This window comes from Schistocerca gregaria, chromosome 5 (genome assembly GCF_023897955.1).
Source record: "Schistocerca gregaria isolate iqSchGreg1 chromosome 5, iqSchGreg1.2, whole genome shotgun sequence".
Classification (NCBI taxonomy): domain Eukaryota; kingdom Metazoa; phylum Arthropoda; class Insecta; order Orthoptera; family Acrididae; genus Schistocerca; species Schistocerca gregaria.
Window position 1 is genome coordinate 24,217,837 of NC_064924.1, and position 27,605 is coordinate 24,245,441.

Genomic DNA, 27,605 nt, shown 5'->3' on the forward strand with positions numbered 1-27,605 from the left:
TCAAAATGCAGACAGTTTGAGACATTACTCCCATAGAGAAAAGTCCGCATTGTGATTGTTGTATTCAATCCCGATGAGATATCTGTGTTTCATCAACACTATGAAGGTTCACAGACTACAGAATCCCACCAGATGTGTTTCGGAAACTACTACAGGTCTTCCAGCGAACGAGCAAAGAGTAGACAGATTGTGACATTACTCCCATGGAGAAAAGTCCGCATGATGCTTCTTGTATACAATCCCGATGCAATTTCTTTGTTTCATTAACACTCTGAAGGTCCGCAGATTACAGAATGCTTCGAGATGTGCTTGGGAAACTACTACTGGTCTACCAGGAATCGAACAAACCGTAGAGAGTTTGAGACATTACAACCATGGAGATAAGTCCCCATGGTGAATGTTGTATTCAATCCCGATGCTATATCTGTGTTTCATCAATACTCTGAATGTCCACAGATTACAGAATGCCTCCAGATGTGTTTCGGAAGCTACTACTGGTCTTCCAGGGAACGATCAATGGGTAGACAGTGTGAGACATTACACCCATGGAGGAAAGTTTACAATGATCTTGTTGTATTCAATCTCGGTGCACTTTCAGTGTTTCATCGACACTCTGAAACTCTACAGATTACAGAATGCCTCCAGATGTGCTTTCGGTAACTACTACTGGTTTTCCCGGGAACGATCAAAGCAGAAAATGGTCAACAGCAACATTCAGACGGTTTCTCACTGCTCAATTGCTACACTAAAACGGTATGTATCCTTTTTAGAACTGGAAAAACAGGACCGTGAGAAGATTCGACCCTCCAATCTTCGGATCCGAAGTCCGACCCCTTATCCATTAGGACACACGGTCAAGGACAAACAAGTGTAACTTAAATATGACTCATCTCAAAACGCTCACACCACTGAGGAGTTGTGTTTTCGTTCTACACAGCCGCTGCCCCTTGCTCTTTCCCACGCACTTGATACATTCAACCTGTTACGAGACCGACCAAATATATACTGGGAAACAAGACCACACACTTTGTGCATTCGGAATCGAGGGCAGGGCGTCCCTCGCCGCATTTGCTACGATGGCCATTTGCTACTTCTGCAAAAGCCAGATACTGTTTGCTATAAGGCCACGACGCGCAACTGATATCCAAAATTCGTCTGCCTTCTGTGAGGATTGAACTCACGACCCCTGGTATACTAGACCAGTGCTCTGCCACTGAGATAAAGAGGCGCAATCTAGCGATACTTTTCCGTACTTCGTCCTTACGGTCGTCTGGATCATCAGACTTCAGCTGACAACACTTCATATTACCGTCTAATATTTGCAGCTATGGCGACCCATTACTGCATGGCTACACATCTGACACGTAAACGAAGTGCTCTCAAAATAACATCACTGGCATTTCAGAACATGTCTTTCACACATGTCTACAAAATCACCTTCACCTTCAGATACAGTTTCCTTGCGACTGACGGAGACGTAGGCAAAGTTTAAAGTAGCTATTTCCATTACATCACGTTAATCAGAAAAACGGTAATTTACATCTGCAGAGGAACAAAATTCCGTTTCGCCCAGCGTGGGGCTCGAACCCACGACCCTATAATTAAGAGCCTCATGCTCTACCGACTGAGCTAGCCACGCTGCCTCGGTGAATACGTGCCGGTTAGCCCGTCACACATTACTCGTATGGGTTGATTGGTCCCATACAGAAATTCTCCATGCTGATTAATGTTTTCCTAACGTCACACTCGTCACGTAGTTCACTTTTATTTCATAATCATTTCTGAGAGGTAAAAGAATTGCATGACAACCTGCAGAGCTAGTTTCGTCAAAATTAACACACATACTTGATGTGACTCATAAGCCGAACGAGTTACTTTCCGACGTTGTTTTAGATGTGCAAGTGCCAGTCAAAAACTGGTGGCAACGGCACTTTGCCAACCAATACGCTACTTAACAACGGTCTTGTTGTGCGTGTTTCAAACTCAAGAGCATCTCCAAGCAGAAAATGGTCAACAGCAACAATCACACGGTTTCGTACTGCTCAAGTGCTACACATAAACCGTATGTTTCTTTTCCAGAAGTGGAAAAACACGACCGTGAAAGGAATCAAACCCGTAATCTTCGGATACGAAGTCCGACGCCTTATCCATTAGGACACACGGTCACTGACAAACAAGTGTAACTTATATACGACTCATCTCAAAACGCTCACACCACTGAGGAGTTGTGTTTTCGTTCTACACAGCCGCTGCCCCTTGCTCTTTCCCACGCACTTGATACATTCAACCTATTACGAGACCTACCAAATATAGACTGGGAAACTAGACCACACACTTTGTGCATTCGGAATCGAAGGCAGGGCGTCCCTCGCCGCATTTGCTACTTCTACAAAAGTGGCGGCGGCGGCGATGACGAGGACGACGATGACGACCGCGAAAGGCTCTGAGATATGTGAGAAATACATCAATAATATATATTTCAGACTGCCCCGTCCCACCTTATGCTGTACCGCTTTGGCAAATGCTTTATGTGCGCCATTCGCGTTAATCACATCTGAGAGTAATTCTTAATAAAACGCCTCTCGCTAATTGTTCGTCATCCCAGATACTGTTTGCTATAAGGCCACGACGCGCAACTGATATCCAAAATTCGTGTGCCTCCTGTCAGGATCGAACTCACGACCCCTGCTCTAATAGACCAGTGCTCTGCCACTGAGCTAAAGAGGCGCGATCTAACGGTACTTTTGCGTACTTCGTCCTTACGGTCGTCTGGATCATCAGACTTCAGCTGACAACACTTCATATTACCGTCTAATATTTTCAGCTATGGCGACCCATTACTGCTTGGCTACACATCTGACACGTAAACGAAGTGCTCTCAAAATAACACCCCTGGCATTTCAGAACATGTCTTTCACACATGTCTACAAAATCACCTTCACCTTCAGATACAGTTTCCTTGCGACTAACGGAGACGTAGGCAAAGTTTAAAGTTGCTATTTCCATTACATCACATTAATCAGAAAAACGGTAATTTACATCTGCAGAGGAACAAAATTCCGTTCCGCCAAGCGTGGGGCTCGAACCCACGACCGTGAGATTAAGAGCCTCATGCTCTACCGGCTGAGGTAGCCGCGCTGCCTCGGTGAATACGTGCCGGTTAGCACGTCACACATTACTCGTATGGGTTGATTGGTCCCATACAGAAATTCTCCATGCTGATTAATGTTTTCCTAACATCACACTCGTCACGTAGTTCACTTTTATTTCATAATCATTTCTGAGATGTAAAAGAATTGCATGACAACCTGCAGAGCTAGTTTCGTCAAAATTAGCACACATACTTGATGTGACTCATAAGCCGAACGAGTTACTTTCCGACGTTGTTTTAGATGAGCAAGAGCCAGTCAAAAACTCGCGGCGACGGCTCTCTGCCAACCAATTCGCTAGTTAACACCGGTCTTGTTGTGCGTGTTTCAGGCTGAAGAGCATCTCCAAGCAGAAAATGGTCAACAGCAACATTCACACGGTTTCGTACTGCTCTAGTGCTACACAAAAACGGTATGTTTCTGTTTCAGAACTGGAAAAACACGAGCGTGACAGGATTCGAACCTGTAATCTTCAGATCCGAAGTCCGACGCCTTATACATTTTTTTTTATGATACTTATATGTGAACACGGGACTTATGAAGCGTTGTCTATCCAAACAGTTATTTTGCCTTCCTGCCAAGATTGTACCTAAGAACTAGCGAGAATGTCTTCCTTGTCATGAAGTTAGCTCAGTATGCCCCTCTACCGGTTCCATTAATGATTCAGGCACAGGAGCGATCAATAGAAATTGAAACTTAACCAACTCCCTGCTTTTCGAAAACAATAGTAAGCATATTCGCAAAGTCTCTCTTAAGGTGTGGGAAAGACTTTTGCGTCCAGTACTCATGAAGCATGTAACCAGTAAATGAAATAAAATCGGTAATACCATGATCATCAACCACCGCAAAAATGTAACGGCCAAGAAGCCACATAACTGTGTTGTTCTTGGTCCGGGGATAAAAAACCGTGTCCGGCCAGCAGAGAATATCAGTCTTAAATGCCGATTCGGAGCTCCTGGTGAGTAAAGCCAATTGTCGGCGCAGCCAGTGCCACATGCGATGACGGTCAGCGCAGGTAAATCGGTGTTGGAGTGTATCAACACAACCACACGTTTGACAAAGCGGAGAGACACATAAACCTATACGATGAAGGCGTTCGTTCGTAGGAATCAGCTGATTAACTACCTTATACCATAGGGAGGCAACAGTTGCTGAATGAACGGGTAAGCTAATATTCGTCTATATGTTACGCCAATTAAAACTGGGATAATGCAAAACAATCGGTTTGGAAGAAGAAGACCGGGGCCATTTGTCAAGCAGGGTTAGCGTAGTAATAACAGGACGACGTTGTAAATGGAGATCTAGGTAACTAATCTCAATGTAGAAGTCCCGAACATGTCGTAGCTTCGCATTTAGAGGCCCAACTTTAATGGGCGGTGACAAGCTCGCAGGACGAACGACATGGAATAATCGCGAAGTAACAGTCGGGGACTCAGATAATAAAAGATGGAGGGTTCGCTTAACATAAAGGGCAGCAGCCTTGACACGGACATCTGTGAACGACAAGCCGCCCTCAAGACGCGGCTTTGTAAGAACATCACAACGTAATTTAAAAATATGCCCCCGCCAAATATATCTGTTAATGAGCTGGACAATTTTTGCACCCTGCATTCGGGGAGGCGGAAACAACTGAGCGACGTAATATACTTTACGTAAAACATAAGTGTCTAATACACGCTTTTTTTGCAGTAGCGGTATCGAACGCCATGAGTGTTCTAATAAAACACCTTGCAGCTTGGAAATGGCCACTTGCCAATTTTTTGCAGCCATCCGAAGAGGACAACGTTCAAAATAGATACCTAAATGTGTATGGTGTTCAACAGCTGTAACCCACGGAACAACCACACGTTCAAAGCCCCGCAAATTCAGGAGCTTGCTTTTACGGGGATTGATACGAGAACCTGAGGCCGCAGAAAATTTATCGAGTTCCATTTTCAACTGCGGCACTTCTGTGGTGGAACGAAGCAAAACAACCAAATCATCAGCATAAGCTGTTGCCGTCTGGGTAACCCCAGAGATCGTAAGACCACGAAGTGTCGAGTTGAGACGTGTGAGGAGTGGTTGAAGGGAGAGAGCATAAAGGGTCATGGATAAAGGACTACCTTGCGGGAAGCCACGTTGAATATCAATGACCTTTGTTAGCTGGCCATTAATGTCAATCTTAGCAGAAATGCCAGTCGTCATATTCTTAAGTACCAGCAGCGCCTGTTCATTAAAACCGAGCCGGCGCAGCAGAAGCTCTAAAAATGAATGGGACACACGATCAAAAGCCTTACTAAAATCAACAAATAAAAGCGCACAGGAAATATTGGTGACAGCGACAATCGACACGACATCACGATACCCCGCCAGAGACGTCAATATGGAGCGCCCTGGAAAGCAGCTTTGACAAGGAGGTATCACAGGTGTAAGCAAAAGGGATAGACGTGCATTAAGAGCCCTAGCGGCCGTCTTATAGTCAAAATTTAAAAGGGTTAAAGGACGAAAGTCACTAGCTGTCTTCAAACCAGCAGATTTAGGTATCAGGACAACCGTACCTCTCTTGAAATCGGCTGGAATTGTGCCACCATTCAAGATTTCATTCACAATATCCGTAAAAACAGGCCCTATAATAGGCCAAAAGCGAACAAAAAACTCCTTAGGTAGGCCATCAGGACCAGGAGATTTGTGAGATGCTGAACAAGCAATGAAAGCTGAAATTTCGTCTGCAGTAAAAGGAGCTAAAAATTTCGCATTATGGTCCTCTGTTAAAACTGATGGGATAGCAGTTAAAATCTCGTCAACATCAATCGGATCAGAATCAGCCGCAGTATATAACGTCTCATAGTAGCAGGTAATTTCATGGGTTATTTGATTCTGTAAGGTAAGCCGGCGACCATCAGCTGCCATAAGGCCGTCAATCAATACACGTCGACGGTTCTTGTGGTGACGAAACAGATGGTACATAGAAGTCATTTCATGTGCTAACGTGGACGGTGGTTTAGATTTAATCTTCAATCCTTCCATCTGAAGCCGCTTAATACTAAGAAGCTTGGCCTTAATTTTCCGAATCTCAGAAAGGTGGGCACATGTCATTGTAGAATTATCATAAAGTTCGCGAAGCACCGAATAGTAATACTCAAAAGTCAGTTTCTGATCTCGCGCTCTATTATAACTGTAGGACATTAAAGTGCGACGTAGTTTTGGCTTCACACAGTGGATCCACCAGTGAAGCTTAGACGGATAGTATCGCAGAGAACGTAAACAAATGTCCCACGCCGTCTGTATTAGAGGTTCGATGTCAGGGTCATCGAGCAAGGAGACATTTAATTTCCACAGCGGCCTATAAAGTTTAAGAGGTTGACGCTCCAAATTAATTATAACAGCAAGGGCACAATGATCCGTAAAACTGGCTGGAATAACATCTACATCTAAAACAGAAACACTAAGGGGATCAGAAATATACAATCGGTCAAGTCGACTACTTGAGGTGGCAGTAAAAAATGTAAATTTAACTAAGGTGGGGTGTTTAACCTCCCACGCATCGCGTAGTCGTAATTGACGTACAAGAGAATGTAGCTCGAAACAATAATTAAAATGAGGGGATTGGTCTTTAGCTTGTAACACACAATTAAAATCGCCCCCCAATATCAAGGTCGCAGGATTTTTTCGTAAAAGGTAAATCAGATCCTCTTTATAAAAACGAGACCTTTCCTGCCGCTTGCTAGAACCAGAGGGGGCGTAAATGTTAACCAAGGTCGTGTCAAATAACCGACAACCAATGCCCCGTCCCGAGTCTAAAAGCTCAATTTCGGTAACGGGGATACCGTCACGAATTAGGAAAGCAGTACCTGCAGAAAACTCAGGTGCAAAATTTATAATAGTGCGAAAACCAGGAACAAACAGGTGTGCAACGGAGACTTCCTACAGGAAAACAATATCAGCTGCAGAGTCATAAATAAACTGCTGCAGAGACGCTAACTTCAGAGAAGATTGAATGCCATTTATATTTAAGGTAATAAACGTGTACGCCTGCAACATCTACCAAAAAATGGGAAATGAACCCAAATTACACCACACTAGAAGCAACTACATCCATATCATCAACATCAGACATCGCAGAGGGTGATTGTCCAGAATCAACGGAATCAGAGTCGTCCTTCGCATGCTTATGTTTCTTCCGCACCGCGTGGAGATTGGGGGGCACTTTCACCCGACGACGTATCTGATGCACACCAGATTCAAGAGCAGGCGGAGTGGGGGGTTCGAGATCAGGCACGTCAACCAAAGCGTCCGAAGGATTAGCAGGGCGAGAGGAGTCAGAAGGAGGAGCCATCAAGGGGAAAACTGCATCAGGAACATCGGCACCGGTTTCAGAATGTGTAGGTTTTGGAAGTGTAGGAGGTGGTAAGATAGGTTTGGAGTCTGCTGATGCGGAGCGCTCAGGTCTAGGAGCGGTTTTCCGACAAACAGCCGTCTCCACCGAAGTGTCGTCAATATGTTGTGATGCCTGTGGCGGTGGGGATGTCAACAACACCTCGACCGAATATTGTGGCTCTTGCGCCGACGGCCTGGCAGCAAGTTTGACGTCATAAAGCAAAGCAGGAGACACAGCGGGAACAGAATCCGAAACAGGCATGGGAGATTCTGGAATTCTCTCATGAGATTCGCAAACCGGCTGCGAAACAGCAGCTTCGTCATCAGTGCTACCGGTATCACTAGCACGACGGCGTTTGTTGTTGGAAACAGACGGAATCGGTATAGGAGCAGCCGATACGTCTGGGCGAGTGGGTAGCGGAGGAAAACCTGCATCAGGGGAGGGTGACACCTGTTGTGAAGAAGCTACTGCAGGAGGCAGATAGGAAACAGTGGAGGAAGCTGCTGGCACAAGATCGGCAACCGTTAATTTGCGGCGCTGTGCTAGGCCATTTTTAAGCACAAATACCCGCTTAGGGCAATTAGCTCGAACATGACCATGTTCATTACATAGGAAACATGTACCAAGCTGCCCCTCATAAGTAAGATGTACACGATAACCACATACAACCAGATGGGACGGTATATTAGACTTAATATGCATTTCAACTGATCTGAAACCATTATAACATTGCAGCTTATGTTGTGCAGACCAACGTTCATTTCGAATTGACCGAACAGTACCATAACCAAGCAAAGCTTCCTTAAGATAGCTGTTGTCAACTTCAGGGGGTAAATTATAAACCCGAACTGTGGTATACGTAATTTCAGCATTTGAGACAGTAACACTGCTAACAGAACCATCCCTATAACGGAACGACACTTGCTCACCATGTTTAAGTAATATCTTATCCAGCAAAACCGGGTTCAACAATTTCACAAAAAAGCAGTATAATTCTGTATCAAAATACGCCGTATGTACCTGGTCCGATGTAATGCCAATCGTGTCCACAATCCATTCGTGAATTTCCAACGCTGTCGGTTGGACATTCCTGGTAGCCTTGTTAAACTGAAAACTGAGAGTACACTTCCGCGGAAACAACCGGGAAGCCATAATACTTAATTAATGCGGCAAAAGCCGCAATACAACGCAATACACAAGACAAACACTAAGGCAAAGAAACAACGAAAAAAAGAAGACAAAGAAACGTCACACACAGAAGGTAAATATTCACAACCCGAGGGTAACGGCAAGATCGAATACACAGCACGTCCGATCGCTGTCGCGTCTCAAGCGGAACTCGTCCATTAGGCCACACGGTCACTGACAATCAAGTGTAACATATATACGACTCACCTCAAAACGCTCACACCACTGAGGAGTTGTGTTTTCGTTCTACACAGCCGCTGCCCCTTGCTCTTTCCCACCCACTTGATACACTCAACCTGTTACGAGACCTACCAAATATAGACTGGGAAACTAGACCACACACTTTGTGCATTTGGAATCGAAGGCAGGGCGTCCCTCGCCGCATTTGCTACGATGGCCATTTGCTACTTCTGCAGAAGTGGCGGCGGCGGCGACGACGACGACGACGACGACGACGACGACGACGTCGACGTCGACCGCGAAAAGCTCTAAGATATGTGAGAAATACATCTATAAAATATATTTCAGACTGCCCCGTCCCACCTTATGCTGTACCGGTTTGGCAAATGCTGTATCTGCGCCATTCGCCTTAATCACATCTGAGGATAATTCTTAATAAAACGCCTCTCGCTAATTGTTCGTTATCCCAGATACTGTTTGCTATAAGGCCACGAGGCGCAACTGATATCCAAAATTCGTCTGACTACTGTGAGGATGGAACTCACGACCCCTGGTTTACTAGACCAGTGCTCAGCCACTTTTTTTTTTTTTTTAGACGGTTTCGTACTTAATTGCTACATTAAAACGGTATGTTTCTTTTTCAGAACTGGAAGAAAACCGAGAGTGACAGCATTCGAACCTGTAATCTTCAGATCCGATGTCCGACGCCTTATCCATTTTTTTTTTTTGTTCGCCCTAAAGGTCCACGTAAACTTCAGTCCAGGTGTAGAGAATAATTTTACATAAAGGCGGCAAAACCAGCTACAATATAAAAGAAATCGGCTCACACAGGCGACCTTAGCCAACACCCTCCCTTTCAAATGTCAGGCTAAGCATATTTGTAAAATCTTTACGGAGTCCTGGCAAGCGCAATCGGTTCCAGTAAGCAGTAAGGATGTACTGCCGAAACATTAGGTGTTCATCCTCTTCATGACAACTATTGACAAAATGTACGAAGTGTCCAAGCAACCACATAACGGTATTGAGCTTCGTTCGCGGATAAAAGGAAGAATCGGGCCGTACGATGATGTCAATGGTATAAGCGGTTTCGGCAGTCCTAGTGACAAAAGCCAATTGTTTCCTGAGCCAAAGCCAATTAGCAAGGTGCCCACTGCAGGTGAATCGATGCTCAAGTGTGTCCAGGAGACCACACCGAGTGCAGTTGTCCGTGTCAGAAAGACCAATACGTTGCAGTCGTACGTTGGTGGGGACCAAACCATTAACTAACCTACACCACGTGGACGCCACAGCCATTGAGTGGATCGGCAGACTAACATTCTTCCAGATGTTCCTCCAGGACACTGATGGAGACGCCAGTTCGATTGGATTGGGACCAGCCAGCCCCTCACAATGGGCAATCAAGCTCTTGGTTGCTGGCACCAGTCGTCGCAAGAAGACGTCACCGAGGTAACTAACCGCAATATAAAATTCCCGGACGTGTTTCAACTTAAAATTGAGGCGACCGACGTCGACAGGTGGAGCAAGGCTCTTCCGACGCAGAACAGTAAAAAGTCTGGATGTAATTGAAGTCACTTCTTGCGTAACAATGAGAGTCGTACGGCGGACGTACAATCAGATGCCTTGCGAGTAATGTCAGTGAGGCCCAAGACTCCGGAGATACGCGGTTTCGTCATAACCTCGTAACGCAACTTGAATAGATGACCCTTCCATATAAACCTGCTAGACAATTGGCGCAACCTTTTCGCCACCATAATGGGAAGTGGGAACAGCTGAGCAACATAATAGGCTTTACATAACACGTACATGTCTAAAATTCTGACTTTTTGCAAAATGGTAGCAGACCGCTGCTCATGGACCATCAGAGCCCCCTGTATCTTCTCGGTGACAGATTTCCAATTACGAGCCGCCATTTTTATGGGACACCGATCAATGCTAATCCCCAATGACGTATGGCGATCGACAAAAGTGGCCCAAGGGACATCAGCATCGCGAAACCCTCGAATATCAAGGAACTTACATTTACCCTGATTGAGACGCGCTCCAGAGACACAACAGTATGCATCAACTACCCCTTTCAACAATGTGATATCATCACGTTGACGGAGGAGAACTACGACATCGTCCGCGTACGCCTTAACAGTGAACTTCCCACCAGAGAGGGTCATACCCTGGAGCTTGAAAGCAAGAGTCCGAAGCAGCGGTTCCAGGGACAATATGAATAGAGACATAGAGAGCGGACTACCCTGAGGTACCCCTCGGCGGATAGCAATGGGCGGCGTTAGCTGCCCATTGACTGACACCCGAGCAGTTATTCCCCTATACAAATTACCAAGAACACCACGTGATGAAGCGTTAAAACCTATTGTATCTAAAACACGGTTTAAAAACACATGACTGACGTGATCAAAAGCCTTGTAAAAATCGAGGAAAGCAAAGGCACAATGAACGTTTGTAACCGCCGCAACCGAGACAACATCCAGATATTCGGCTACTGGGGTCAGAATAGATCTACCAGGAAAACAACATTGATGTGCACCTATCACACCCCGAAGCAGAGAAGACAATCGACTATTGAGCGCTCTAGCAGCTGTCTTGTAATCAAAGTTCAGCAATGTGAGCGGACGAAGATTGGCAGTAGATAAACGACCAGTGGACTTCGGAATTAAAACAATTTTCCCTACTTTAAAATCGGCTGGCACATCCATCCCCCTGACAATCTCATTTAAAATCTGCGTAAAAGTGCCACCCAAAAGAGGCCAAAAACGGAGATAAAATTCTTTAGGCAGGCCGTCTGGACCCGGCGATTTGCCGGACGGAGAGCGAGCAATAAAATCGAAAACATCATCTGCCTGGAACTCCCGGAGAAAGTCGCCGTTCGCGTCAGGCGTGATCGTCGCAGGAAGATCCTCAAGGACATCATCAGAAAGTGACGCACCAGAATCATCGGCAGAATAGAGACTAGCGTAATACTGATGAAGAGCACGCGTCATATCCTCCTGTGCAATAAGCTGTCGTCCATCATCCACCATAAGAGAAGAGATGAAGGTGCGACGACGTCGAGTCTGATGCCGCAGCAGGTGGTACAAAGAAGTCAGTTCACCTTCAACAAGAGAGTGAGGTTTCGACTTTACTCGCAGACCATCCAACTGTCGTCGTTTGAGGGTCAAGAGCTTGGCTTTAATACGACGAACATCATGGATCCGCAGAGGAGAAGGACCCGCCGCGTCATACAGTTCATGCAGGACAGAGTAGTAAAATTCATACGTGTTCTTAAAATCACGAGCCCTTGCGGCACAGTAAAAAATCAAAGACTGACGAATCTTGGGCTTGGCAAACGCAGTCCACCAAACGAGCAAGGAGGGGTAACGCGGGACAGAGCGAAGACATCGCTCCCACACGGCACTTACAACTTCATCAATGGCACTGTCGGCAAGGTGGGAAACATTTAACATCCACTGGGAACGATAAAGTTTTGCAGGTTGGTGACTAAGATTTACAGTTGCAGTAAAATCACAATGGTCAGAAAAACTAGTAGGAATAACATCGACAGAAAGAATGTTATCACATAAAAAATCAGAGAAGTAGAATCTGTCGAGTCTACTGCATGAGGACGCGGTAAAATACGTAAATTTCACCAGGGTTGGAGATTTGTGTTCCCAAACATCACGCAGGTGCATCGTACGAACCAAGTCATGTAATTCTCGGCAATAATTAAAATTGGGGGACTGGTCTTCAGGGCGTAAAACATAATTAAAATCGCCTCCGAGCAGGAGACTCCGAGGACTCTTGTGCAAAAGATAAATAAGCTCTTCCTTATAAAAGCGCGATTGAGCCACAGTGCGACCCGAACCAGAGGGGGCATACAAAACAACTAGGCAGAGATCAAAAAGACGACAACCAATCCCACGGCCAGAGTCAAGGAATTCAATGTCAGTAACAGGAATACCTTCTCGAAAGAAAAGAGCTGTTCCTGTTGAATTTTCCGGTGCGACATTAAAAACAGTTTGAAATCCAGGTAGAGAGAGATCAGAAAACAATACTTCCTGCAAAAATACTACGTCCGCACAGGAGTCGTAGAGAAACTGCCGCAAAGAGGCAATGCGAACGTCGGACTCAATACGGTTAACATTTAAGGTAATAAAGGTGTATGCTTGAACCATGGAAGGAAAATCGACAGAAGAAATCACCTACACCGACGCATCAACATCACAGTCCATAGCAGGGGAGACGGAGGTATCCGAGGGAAGGGGACTGCTACCCCCTTCCGCGGATCCCTTACGTTTCGGTTTTTTACGAACAGCATTGACGTTCGCCTGAACGCGCAACTTGCGTCGGCTGACGGGCAAGAGAGCGGCAGCCGCCGGTGACGTAGGAGGGTCAAGTTCTGTATCCGACACCACCAGCGCCGGTCCACAGTCAGGGTCCGGGGTCGCGGGGGAAACATCCGACGAAACGGACTGGTCTACACCAATACTAGGTTCCGGCAAACATGGACTACACGGAGGCGGAACGTGAGCAGGAAGCTCCGAAGCTGCTAAGTTGGAAGGAAGCGGAGCAGCTCCGCTGGCAGAGGTATGGGGCAGCGAAGCAGGAAGTTGTTGCGGCTCAACTTGTTGTGACAACGAAGTCGGTTCGGAAGGCGGCGCCAACAGGCCCGACCGACGAGCCGACTCGAGAGAAGCCGCGTCGGAAGCCGGAGGGGCGTCAGCAGCCGCTACCGGAACAGCTACTTCAGGGGAACAGGGAGCATCTACACTACTCTGTGGCTCGGAGGATGTCGGTCTCTCGGATTGGGGCATCCCGGGGAGATCCTCATCCGTACTATTTCCATCTTGTGCGCGACGCCGTTTATTATTCAAAAGCGGCACACCCACCTGAGGAACAGACGGAACAACATCACATTTGGCACGCAAAGGAGGAAATTCTGTGTCAGGGGCGTGAAAAACCTGGGGCGGGGCGCTACTACCACTGGACTGTTCGACACCAAGAGCAGAACCACCGGCAACGAGGTCAGCGACCGTTAACTTGCGACGCTGTTCGAGAGAATTTTTTAACACAAAAACCCTCCGCGGACAGTCGGTACGCACGTGGCCACTCTCATTACACAAGAAACAGGTGCCAACCTGACCACTATATGTTACATGGACACGATATCCACCGATCTGCAGGTGCGAGGGAATATTTTGCGTCACGTGCATTTCGACGGAACGAATACCACTGTAACACTGCAGCCGATGTTGGCTGGACCAGCGTTCAAAGCGAATACTCTTAACATCACCATACTTAAGTAAACCCTCCTTAAGATACACATTATCCACCTCCGGCGGAAGGTTGTAAACACGAACACTGGTGTACGTAATGGAAGCATTTGAAAGCAGTACTGTACTGACAGAATCATCCCGATGCCGAAAGAGAACCTGATGACCAAATTTGGAAATAATTTTATCAACCTGAAGGGGGTCCATAAATTTAACAAAGAAAACATAGAGTTCTGTATCAAAATATGCAGTGTGCACCTGATCCGAATTAATGCCAAAGGTATCTACTAACCAATCATGAATCTCAAGGGAACTAGGTTGCACATGGCGGGTGGACTTATCGAAAGCAAAACTAACTGTTGCCTGACGAGGAATAACCTGAGACGACATTTTCAAAAGCTACGCGGACTAAACCGCTACACAAAAAACACTGAAATACACACAGAAAGTAACACAAGGAACGAAACAACGATGGAGAAAAACTTACAGAAGGTACAACACTAAACGTAAACAAACGATATCCCACTATACGTAACGCTACGGCGGAGCGGAAGACTAGGCACGTCAACACTGCACGGCGTCTGAAGCGGAACTGCCCTGAGACTAAGAGCCTCATGCACTACCGGCTGAGCTAGCTGCGCTGCCTCGGTGAACACGTGCCGGTTAGCACGTTACACAGTACTCGTATGGGTTGATTGGTCCCATTCAGAACCTCTCCATGTTGCCTAATGTTTTCCTAACGTCACACTCGTCACGTAGTTCACTTTTATTTCATAATCATTTCTGAGAGGTAAAAGAATTGCATGACAACCTGCAGAGCTAGTTTCGTCAAAATTAACACACATACTTGATGTGACTCATAAGCCGAAGGAGTTACTTCCCGACGTTGTTTTAGATGAGCAAGAGCCAGTCAAAAACTCGCGGCGACGGCTCTCTGCCAACCAATTCGCTAATTAACACCGGTCTTGTTGTGCGTGTTTCAGGCTGAAGAGCATCTCCAAGCAGACAATGGTCAACATCAACATTCACACGGTTTCGTACTGCTCAAGTGCTACACAAAAACGGTATGTTTCTTTTTCAGATATGGAAAAACACGACCGTGAGAGGAATCGAACCCGCAATCTTCGGATACGAAATCCGACGCCTTATACATTAGGCCACACGGTCACTGACAATCAAGTGTAACTTATATACGACTCATCTCAAAACGCTCACACCACTGAGGAGTTTTGTTTTCGTTCTACACAGCCGCTGCCCCTAGCTCTTTCCCACCCATTTGATACATTCAACCTGTTACGAGACCTACCAAATATAGACTGGGAAACTAGACCACACACTTTGTGCATTCGGAATCGAAGGCAGGGCGTCCCTCGCCGCATTTGCTACGATGGGCATTTGCTACTTCTGCAGAAGTGGCGGCGACGACGACGACGACGACGACGACGACGAACGGGAAAAGCTCTGAGATATGTGAGAAATACATCTATAAAATATATTTCAGACTGCCCCGTCCCACCTTATGCTGTACCGCTTTGGCAAATGCTTTATCTGCGCCATTCGCCTTAATCACATCAGAGAGTAATTCTTAATAAAACGCCTCTCGCTAATTGTTCGTCATCCCAGATACTGTTTGCCATAAGGCCACGAAGCGCAACTGATATCCAAAATTCGTCTGCCTCCTTGAAGATCGAACTCACGACCCCTGATTTACTGGACCAGTGCTCTGCCACTGAGCTAAATAGGCGCGGCCTAGCGGTACTTTTGCGTACTTCGTCCTTACGGTCGTCTGGATCATCAGACTTCAGCTGACAACACTTCATATTACCGTCTAATATTTTAAGCTATGGCGACCCATTACTGCTTGGCTACACATCTGACACGTAAACGAAGTGCTCTCCAAATAACACCACTTGCATTTCAGAACATGTCTTTCACACATGTCTACAAAATCACCTTCACCTTCAAATACATTTTCCTTGCGACTGACGGAGACGTAGGCAACGTTTTAAGTTGCTATTTCCATTACATCACGTCAATCAGAAAAACAGTAATTTACATCTACAGAGGAACAAAATTCCTTTCCGCCCAGCGTGGGGCTCGAACCCACGACCCTGATATTAAGACCCGCATGCTCCACTGACTGAGCTAGCCGCGCTGCCTCGGTGAATATGTGCCGGTTAGCACGTCACACAGTACTCGTTTGGGTTGATTGGTCCCATACAGAACCTCTCCATGTTGCCTAATGTTTTCCTAACGTCACACTCGTCACGTAGTTCACTTTTATTTCATAATCATTTCTGAGAGGTAAAAGAACTGCATGAAAAACTGCAGAGCTAGTTTCATCAAAATTAACACACATACTTGATATGACTCATAAGCCGAACGAGTTACTTTCCGACGTTGTTTTAGATGTGCAAGTGCCAGTCAAAAACTCGCGGCGACGGCACTCTGCCAACCAATTCGCTAGTTAACACCGGTCTTGTTGTGCGTGTTTCAAGCTCAAGAGCATCTCCAAGCAGAAAATGGTCAACAGCAATATTCACACGGTTTCGTACTGCTCAAGTGCTACACTAAAACGGTATGTTTCTTTTTCAGAACTGGAAAAACAAGACCGTGAGAGGAATCGAACCCGCAATCTTCGGATACGAAGTCCGACGCCTTATCCATTAGGCCACACGGTCACTGAAATCAAGTGTAACGTATATACGACTCATCTCAAAACGCTGACACCACTGAGGAGTTGTGTTTTCGTTCTACACAGCCGCTGCCCCTTGCTCTTTCCCACCCACTTGATACATTCAACCTGTTACGAGACCTACCAAATATAGACTGGGAAACTAGACCACACACTTTGTGCATTCGGAATCGAAGGCAGGGCGTCCCTCGCCGCATTTGCTACTCTGGCCATATGCTACTTCTGCAGAAGTGGCGGCGGCGGCGCCGACGACGACGACGACGACGACGACGACAGGCTCTGAGATATGTGAGAAATACATCTACAAAATGTAATTCAGACTGCCTCGTCCCACCTTATGCTGTACCGCTTTGGCAAATGCTTTATCTGCGCCATTCGCCTTAATCACAACTGAGAGTAATTCTTAATAAAACGCCTGTCGCTAATTGTTCGTCATCCCAGATTCTGTTTGCTGTAAGGCCATGACGCGCAACTGATATCCAAAATTCGTCTGCCTCCTATGAGGATCGAACTCACGACTCCTGGTTTACTAGACTAGTGCTCTGCCACTTTTTTTTTTTTTTTTTTTTGGCCGTCGTGTGTCTGCTTCCCTCGTCTATTTTCTGCTGACTGTCACGAAACAGTAGCTATATTGCGAGCAGGACGGGAAACGGCAGCTCGGACAGCTCAAACTTGTCTCGATTAGTGTGGATAAATTCCGTCCCGGTACCGGGAATCGAACCCGGGCCTCCTGGGTGAAAGCCAGGTATCCTAGCCACTTTTTTTTTTTATTTGCCCTGTTTGGTTCTTGAATGTTGTAACTTGTTTGTACGTTTTTCTGTTGTGGTTTTTTTTTCGTACATAATACCGTGTAGAAGCCGTAGTCACTTCTCAGAGATTAATAAAATAGGTCACTCAGTCCACTGTTTGCTTGTTACTTCCTTATAGTTTCTATCGTGTTGTTCGTTTTTATCCTATGCCTGTCCTCTCGAAGACTATATTCAACATGTTGCCGTAGTGTTTTTTATGGTCACTGTATTTTTTTGATTCTCAATAAGCGGATTCCATATAGACGATGAAATCAATTGAATTGTCAGATCCATTCCTTCCAATTACGTAATGTGTGTTGTGACCCATGAGCCACATGGCAGCGTTATTTATGCTTTCTGGAAAAAATGTCACTTCAGGCTGTAATAGCATTTGTGGTGTATAATGGCGGCCATCACTTCTAGTGAGGAGTGCAATCTTCTGTCTGATCCATGTCCAATTGTGAAATTGTCCTCTGCACGTGAATCTGTGTTGAAGTGTGTCCACGAATCCACACTTAGTGCAGTGATTTGTAGCACACAGTCCTATCTGATAAAGTTTTGCATTGGTTGGTACAGTGTCGCTGACTACCTTGTACCAAGTGGAAGCCACGTTTGTTGAATGGATTTTGAGGCTAAGGTTTTTCCATACAGTACGCCATATGACGTTCGGATATTTGATTTCTATGGTATTTTGTGTATCCGATTTGTGCCATGTATTTAGAATCTCCTTTGTAGTTATACTTGACTTGTACATTATGCGTGCCTCTAAGTAGCCGACCTCAATACAAAATTTCTTTATATGCGTTAGTCTGTTGTTTAGTTTGCCCACATTCACCGGGGGTTGCAGGGAACCTGGCTGGACAATTGTGAATAGTCGGGAGGTGATGTTATTTCTGTCCTTATTAATCATAAACAGGGTTCTTTTGATGTAAAGTGCAGTTGCCTTTGTAACCAAATTAGTTAGCCCTAACTCGCCCATCAGTCTTGCTTTGGTCACACTGTCCAGTCTAACTTTAAATATGTTGCCTTTCCACAAGTAGCTATTTGCAAGACGCATTACCTTTTTCACCTGTAACATCGGTGCTGGGAATATTTGTGCTACAAAACAGGCTTTAGAAAACACGTAGGTGTTAATTAATTGAACATTTTGCAATAAATTCGCAGATCGCCAACGAAGTTCCCTTAACGCACCCTGTATTTTGTTCGCCGTGTCCCGCCAATTTACTGCAGCCATCTTCATTGGACAATTGTTCATAGTAATGCCTAGTGTTTTGTGGGAATCAACTAGTGACGCCCATTGGCTGCGTACCCTGTCAAACCCTCTTAGGTTTAAGATTTTACTCTTATGGATGTTCACTTTTGCACTAGAGGCGCGACTATATTGACGTATCGTCTCTTCCAGAACTGTAATTTCTCCTCCGTTTCGAAGGACGACGCCCACGTCATCGGAATATGCTTTTGCTGTAAACGTGACTCCGGAGATTGTGACACCACTTAATTTGTCGCTGAGTTGTCGTAGCAAAGGTTCAAGTGCAAGAACATACAAAAGCATTGATAACGGGCTCCCTTGTGGAACTCCCCTCTCTATATGAATAGTTTTCGTCGGCTGTCCGTTGACGTAAGCCTTGGCAGTTATTCCGGTCATCATCTGATGGATTACTCTAACTGCTCGATCGTCAAAAGCCAGATGTTTAAATATGAGGTCCACGTATCGGTGGCTGACATGGTCAAATGCCTTGCAGAAATCGACGAAGTATATTGCACACCTGATGTTAGTGACTGCCACGATAGAAATGAGGTCTCTGTATTCGGAGATGACCGACATGATCGTCCGGCCCGGGAAGCAGGCTTGATGGCCTTTTATTACTATTCTGAGAAGTGGTGTGAGTCTCTCCTTAAGTGCTCGTGCAATGGTCTTGTAATCATAGTTCATCAACATTAAGGGGCGAAACTGATCAATGTTCTTATGTCCTTTATTTTTCGGAATCAAGACTAGTTTTCCTTCCTTAAGTTCAGTTGGTAATTCTCCTCCTTGTAAGGTTTCGTTTATTATATCAGTGAATGTTGACCCAATAATATGCCAAAACTGGTGATAAAATTCTTTTGGTAATCCATCTGGACCCGCCGATTTGTTGGAAGGTGACGTCTTTACGAGATGTAATATTTCGTCCTCTGCAAAGGCAGCAAGCAGACAGTTATTTCCATCAGTAGTGATCCGTTCCGTTAATAAGTGTAAAGTTTCAGGACGTGCAGTCTCGGCAGTCTGGTCTTTAGCGTAGAGGTGAGCGAAATGCTGATGTATGGCGCGCACCATGTCATTTTGGTCGGTAATTAAAGTCCCGTCTTCGAGTTTGAGGTGTTCAATAAAACTGCGTCGCCTATGAAGTTGGTGTTTGATCAGGTGAAACATTGAAGTAGTTTCTTCTTGTAGTAGAGACTTGGCCTTTGATTTAAGTATTAATCCCTATAACTGCCGGCGTGTGATGCTTAGAAGCTTCGCTTTTATTTTTCCAATTTGCTCTAGGTGAGTAGCAGCTACATTATGTTTGTCATGTAGTTCTCGCAATACCGTATAATAAAATTCGATTGTCTTTTTGGTATCTCTAGTTTTTTGAAAACCGTATGATTTTAAGGATTGCCGAAGTTTAGGTTTGGCAAACTTGACCCACCATTCGATTTTAGATCCGTATTTATGCACTGATTTCAAACATGCCGTCCATGTGGCTTTGATCCAGTCTTCCAGTTCGTCATCTTTGAGATGGGCAATGTTGAGCATCCACTGACTGCGGTAAAATTTAGTAGGTTGTCTTGCTAAATTGATAGTCATAGAAAACCCACAGTGATCCGAGCAGTATGTCGGGATTACTTCCACATCCAACACGTTATGAATTAGATTCTCCGACACATACTGCCTATCGATCCGACTGCATGATGTCGAAGTGAAATACGTGAACTTGACTAGCGTAGGGGATTTGATTTCCCATGCATCTTTGTACTTCATGTTTTTAATTAAGTCATGCAGCTCCTTGCTGTAATTAAAGTGCGGCACCTGATCTTTCCTGTTAACTACACAATTGAAGTCGCCACCAATTATTACAGACGCAGGATTTTTCCTTAGCAAGTAGATAATGTCATCCTTGAAAAAATTAGCTCTCGCCGCTTTGTTGGTTTTACCGGACGGTGCATAAACATTGACAACGGTGACATCAAATATTTTACAACTAAGGCCTCTTCCTGTAACCAGTTTATCCACCAACATTACCGGTAAACCTTCACGAGTTAAAATTGCGGTTCCTGTGTTTGCGTCCGGTAGGACATTATAAAATATTTGAAAACCGGGTACGATGAAATCAGTGAATAACACTTCTTGCAACAACACAACATCGGCCTCTGATTCATAGATAAATTGTTTTAACACTACTTTTTTCAAATCTGACGTTATCCTGTTAACGTTAATAGTTAATATTTTATATGCTTGAATCATCTGAGAAGGTTAATTGTCATGTAGGGGTGGCAATGTAGAGGGGGTACATAAAATTCGAGATGTACACTTCGCCCAATGTGCACAATGTATTTGAGGGGAAGAAAAGTCACCCTGAAGTCCGCCGCTTTTTCACTAAATGGCTGCACCTGTGCCCGTGTCTTTCGTTACATTTGCTATTGCGTGAAAAGCAGGGACGGTGAGACTTAATATAGACACTTCCTGTAGAGGTACAACATCGGCTGCAGACCCGTTGATTAACTGTCGCTACAACCCTGTCTTCAAAGCTGTCGTGAACTTGTTAATATTAAGAGACAGAAATTTATATGCCTGGGTCGTGCCCATCGGAGGAGGGAGAAAGCTGCATTGCATTAGCGGCCCAGTCCATCGCACTGTTAGACTGCGAAGTGACAGTGCCAGGTTCGCGTCCTGATTCCGCGGCACCTCTAATCGGAGTCTTCCTTCGGGCCGCGGAGACATTTGGTTTGGGTTTAGTTTTCCGTCGTCCACTAGCCGGGAGTTCCATGGCAGAAGGCGGGGTGGGCGGATCATGACTGAAATCGGTAGCCGGAGTGCCGGCTTCCTCCACTGGAGCTAACTCGTGCGAAGTCGCGGCGGCGGAAGGAAAGGTGTGTTTGTTTGTATCCACACGGTCTGTTGGTAAACAGTCGTCCGGCTTCCCAGGTTGGTTGAGTTCATGAAGGGGCAGGTTGGTGTTGACAACGGGCTGCAGACCAAATTCTTCATCGTGTGTCTGTAGAGCCGACATCGGACGGTCGTTTTCTTGTTGTGCGTCCAAGTCGTGTTGTGGCGGGCCGGCCGGCGGCGTCACAACAGTCAGCTGTAAACACTGGCCGGCACTGTTGTTTACCGACGCCGCCGTGGAAGCAACGGCGTCGGAGCCCTCATCTATGCTGTCCACGGCAACGTTTTCCTGCGAGGGAGGGTTTGCGTCCGTGACCGAGATCGGGTCGTTGACCGACAACTCTTCATCAGTTCCACTATCGTCACAGGTACGGCGTCGTTTGTTACCGACTGATAACGTTGTGCTGACAGGAAGTGGAAGCTTCTCGCTCTTCTGCGCTAATGGCGGGAAGGACTCGTTGCTACGATCAGGTTCAACGGCCTCTGATGTACCGGGTGGCAAAGGTGTCTCCTCCAAATTCTGACGTTGGGTCATAATATCAGCTAGTGTCAACCTCTGGCGTTTTTGTAAGGTGTTTTTAAGGACGAAAATACGCCGAGGACAATCACTGCGTAGATGCCGGCTCTCGTTACAAATATAACAAGTTTCTACTTGCCCACTATAAACGACATGTGCTTTATAGCCACAGACCACGATATTCGAGGGAATATTAACTTTAATGCTCATATCAACAGAACGAACCCCACTGCAGCATTGCAATTTGTGTTGTCTAGACCATTTTTCCATTCTGATTTGCCGAATATCACCGTATTTAGCAAGAACATCTTTCAATAGGTAATGTTCAACTTCAGGTGGCAAATTGAATACTCGAACTTGTTTATATTCTACATCGGCATTGGTGATTAACACGGTACTCACCGATTTGTCGCGATGATGGCATTCCGCCTTTCCTCCAGTTTTCTGCAATATCTTCTCCAGTTGTAACGGAGTGAGAAACTTGACAAAGAAACAGTAATCCGCCATATCATAGTACGCTGTGTGAACCTGGTCAGAAGTTATCCCAATTACATCGACAATCCAATCATGAATTTCCAGAGAGCTTGGTTGCACACGACGCGATGCCTTGTCAAACTCAAAACATAACGTATTCTTACGGGGAACCGATTTGACGATAACTGTAACGATAAGCGGCCGAAACCGCTAGTAAGAGAAAAAAAAAACAATAAGAGTACACAAAAACGCAAAATAACACGAGAAAAAAACACAATCACAGTCACAAGAAACGATGTAAACACAGCTTGCAGCGCTACGACGGCACGGAAGTGAAAGCACGTCCGAACGCTGTCACGTCTCAAGCGGAACTGTCTGAGCTAAAGAGGAGCGGCCTAGCGGTACTTTTGCGTACTTCGTCCTTACGGTAGTCTGGATCATCAGACTTCAGCTGACAACACTTCATATTACCGTCTAATATTTGCAGCTATAGCGACCCATTACTGCCTGGCTACACATCTGACACGTAAACGATGTGCTCTCCAAATAACACCACTTGCATTTCAGAACATGTCTTTCACACATGTCTACAAAATCACCTTCACCTTCAAATACAGTTTCCTTGCGACTGACGGAGACGTAGGCAAAGTTTAAAGTTGCTATTTCCATTACATCACGTTAATCAGAAAAACGGTAATTTACATCTGCAGAGGAACAAAATTCCATTCCGCCCAGCGTGGGGCTCGAACCCACGACCCTGAGATTAAGAGCCTCATGCTCTACCAACTGAGCTAGCCGCGCTGCCTCGGCGAATACGTGCCGGTTAGCACGTCACACAGTACTCGTATGGGTTGATTGGTCCCATACAGAACCTCTCCATGTTGCCTAATGTTTTCCTAACGTCACACTCGTCACGTATTTCACTTTTATTTCATAATCATTTCTGAGAGGTAAAAGAACTGCATGACAAACTGCAGAGGTAGTTTCGTCAAAATTAAGACACATACTTGATGTGATTCATAAGCCGAACGAGTTACTTTCGGACGTTGTGTTAGATGTACAAGTGCCAGTCAAAAACTCGCGGCGACGGCACTCTGCCAACCAATTCGCTAGTTACCACCGGTCTTGTTGTCCGTGATTCAAGTTCAAGAGCATCTCCAAGCAGAAAATGGTCAACAGCAACATTCACACGGTTTCGTACTGCTCAAGTGCTACACTAAAACGGTGTGTTTCTTTTTCAGAACTGGAAAAACACGACCGTGAGAGGAATCGAACCCGCAATCTTAGGATACGAAGTCCGACGCCTTATTCATTTTTTTTTCAGCATTCGAACCTGTAATCTTCAGATCAGAAGTCCGACGCATTATCCATTAGGCCACACTGTCACTGACGACCAACTATAACTTGTATACGACTCATCTCGAAAAGCTCACACCCCTGAGGATTTGTGTTTTCGTTCTACACAGCCGCTGCCCCTTGCTCTTTCCCACCCATTCGTTACATTCAACCTCTTACGAGACCGACCAAATATAGACTGGGAAACAAGACCACACACTTTGTGCATTCGGAATCGAAGGCAGGGCGTCCCTCGCCGCATTTGCTACGATGGCCATATGCTACTTCTGCAGAAGCGGCGGCGGCGGCGGCGGCGGCGGCAGCGGCGACGACGACGACGACGACGACGACGACGACAGGCTCTGCAATATGTGAGAAATACATCTACAAAATGTAATTCAGACTGCCTCGTCCCACCTTATGCTGTACCGCTTTGGCAAATGCTTTATCTGCGCCATTCGCCTTAATCTCAACTGAGAGTAATTCTTAATAAAACGCCTGTCGCTAATTGTTCGTCATCACAGATACTGTGTGCTATACGGCCACGACGCGCAACTGATTTCCAAAATTCATCATTCTCCTGTGAGGATGGAACTTACGACCCCTGGTTTATTAGACCAATGCTCTACCACTTTTTTTTCTTTTCTGTCATTTTTTTATTGACCCCTGGTTTACGAGACCAGTGCTCTGCCCCTTTTTTTTCTTTTTTTTACCATTTTTTTGTGTCGTTTTCGTGTGGCATTGTTTAAAATTATGGGTGACAATCAGTTTCAGGCCTGCGGAAACAAAGCGGGCAGGGGTCGAAACCAGAGACCTGGCAACGATGATTCCACCGTCCTGTTTCCGAATGGCACCTGTACAACGGCGTCGTACTTTCCCCTACTGTCTCGGTTCTTGGTCTTACGTTTGTTTTTCTTGTTCGCCCTAAAGGTCCACGTAAACTTCAGTCCACGTGTAGAGAAGAATTTTACATAAAGGCGGCATAACCAGCTACAGTATAAAAGAAATCGGCTCACACAGGCGACCTTAGCCAACACCCTCCCTTTCAAATGTCAGGCTAAGCATATTTGCAAAATCTTTACGGAGTCCTGGCAAAAAATGTACGAAGTGTCCAAGCAACCACATAACGGTATTGAGCTTCGTTAGCGGATAAAAGGAAGAATCGGGCCGTACGATGATGTCAATGGTATAAGCGGTTTCGGCAGTCCTAGTGACAAAAGCCAATTGTTTCCTGAGCCAAAGCCAATTAGCAAGGTGCCCACTGCAGGTGAATCGATGCTCAAGTGTGTCCAGGAGACCACACCGAGTGCAGTTGTCCGTGTCAGAAAGACCAATACGGTGCAGTCGTACGTTGGTGGGGACCAAACCATTAACTACTCTATACCACGTGGACCCCACAGCCATAGAGTGGATAAGCAGACTAACATTCTTCCAGACGTTCCTCCAGGACACTGATGGAGACGCCAGTTCGATTGGATTGGCACCAGCCAGCCCCTCACAACGGGCAATCAAGCTCTTGGCCGTTGGCACCGGTCGTCGCAAGAAGACGTCACCGATGTAACTAACCGCAATATAAAATTCCCGGACGTGTTTCAACTTAAAATTGAGGCGACCGACGTCGACAGGTGGAGCAAGGCTCTTCCGACGCAGAACAGTAAAAAGTCTGGATGTAATTGAAGTCACTTCTTGCGTAACCATGAGAGTCGTACGGAGGATGTACAAGGCAGATGTCTTGCGAGTAATGTCAGTGAGGCCCAAGCCTCCGGAGATACGCGGTTTCGTCATAACCTCGTAACGCAACTTGAATAGATGACCCTTCCATATAAACCTGCTAGACAATTGGCGCAACCTTTTCGCCACCATAATGGGAAGTGGGAACAGCTGAGCAACATAATAGGCTTTACATAACACGTATGTGTCTAAAATTCTGACTTTTTGCAAAATGGTAGCAGATCGCTGCTCATGGACCATCGGAGCCCCTTGTATCTTCTCGGTGACAGATTTCCAATTAAGAGCCGCCATTTTTATAGGACACCGATCGATGATTATCCCCAATGACGTATGGCGATCGACAAAAGTGGCCTAAGGGACATCAGTATCGCGAAACCCTCGAATATCAAGGAACTTACATTTACCCTGATTGAGACGCGCTCCAGAGACACAACAGTATGCATCAACTGCCCCTTTCAACAATGTGATATCATCACGTTGACGGAGGAGAACAACGACATCGTCCGCGTACGCCTTAACAGTGAACTTCCCACCAGAGAGGGTCATACCCTGGAGCTTGAAAGCAAGAGTCCGAAGCAGCGGTTCCAGGGACAATATGAATAGAAACATAGAGAGCGGACTACCCTGAGGTACCCCTCGGCGGATAGCAATGGGCGGCGTCAGCTGCCCATTGACTGACACCCGAGCAGTTATTCCCCTATACAAGTTGCCAAGAACAGCACGTGATGAAGCGTTAAAACCTACTGTATCTAAAACACGATCTAAAAACACATGTCTGACGTGATCAAAAGAATTATATACACTCCTGGAAATTGAAATAAGAACACCGTGAATTCATTCTCCCAGGAAGGGGAAACTTTATTGACACATTCCTGGGGTCAGATACATCACATGATCACACTGACAGAACCACAAGCACATACACACAGGCAACAGAGCATGCACAATGTCGGCACTAGTACAGTGTATATCCACCTTTCGCAGCAATGCAGCCTGCTATTCTCCCATGGAGACAATCGTAGAGATGCTGGATGTAGTCCTGTGGAACGGCTTGCCATGCCATTTCCACCTGGCGCCTCAGTTGGACCAGCGTTCGTGCTGGACGTGCAGACCGCGTGAGACGACGCTTCATCCAGTCCCAAACATGCTCAATGGGGGACAGATCCGGAGATCTTGCTGGCCAGGGTAGTCGACTTACACCTTCTAGAGCACGTTGGGTGGCACGGGATACATGCGGACGTGCATTGTCCTGTTGGAACAGCAAGTTCCCTTGCCGGTCTAGGAATGGTAGAACGATGGGTTCGATGACGGTTTGGATGTACCGTGCACTATTCAGTGTCCCCTCGACGATCACCAGAGGTGTACGGCCAGTGTAGGAGATCGCTCCCCACACCATGATGCCGGGTGTTGGCCCTGTGTGCCTTGGTCGTATGGAGTCCTGATTGTGGCGCTCACCTGCACGGCGCCAAACACGCATACAACCATCATTGGCACCAAGGCAGAAGCGACTCTCATCGCTGAAGACGACACGTCTCCATTCGTCCCTCCATTCACGCCTGTCGCGACACCAGTGGAGGCGGGCTGCACGATGTTGGGGCGTGAGCGGAAGACGGCCTAACGGTGTGCGGGACCGTAGCCCAGCTTCATGGAGACGGTTGCGAATGGTCCTCGTCGATACCCCAGGAGCAACAGTGTCCCTAATTTGCTGGGAAGTGGCGGTGCGGTCCCCTACGGCACTGCGTAGGACCCTACGGTCTTGGCGTGCATCCGTGCGTCGCTGCGGTCCGGTCCCAGGTCGACGGGCACG

General features: G+C 46.2%; 4 non-coding genes across 4 annotated transcripts; all 4 read right to left on the reverse strand.

Annotated features, from left to right (window-relative positions):
• Nucleotides 1-1,156: 1,156 nt before the first annotated feature.
• On the reverse strand, nt 1,157-1,228 carry Trnat-agu (transfer RNA threonine (anticodon AGU)). The gene has a single exon. It is a non-coding gene; the product is annotated as a tRNA-Thr (tRNA).
• Nucleotides 1,229-1,566: 338 nt separating this feature from the next.
• Nucleotides 1,567-1,639, reverse strand: Trnak-cuu (transfer RNA lysine (anticodon CUU)). Its single transcript has one exon. It is a non-coding gene; the product is annotated as a tRNA-Lys (tRNA).
• A 1,426-nt stretch (nt 1,640-3,065) lies between these two features.
• On the reverse strand, nt 3,066-3,138 carry Trnak-cuu (transfer RNA lysine (anticodon CUU)). The gene has a single exon. It is a non-coding gene; the product is annotated as a tRNA-Lys (tRNA).
• Nucleotides 3,139-23,460: 20,322 nt separating this feature from the next.
• Trnak-cuu (transfer RNA lysine (anticodon CUU)) lies at nt 23,461-23,533 on the reverse strand. The gene has a single exon. It is a non-coding gene; the product is annotated as a tRNA-Lys (tRNA).
• Between the last annotated feature and the right edge of the window lie 4,072 nt (nt 23,534-27,605).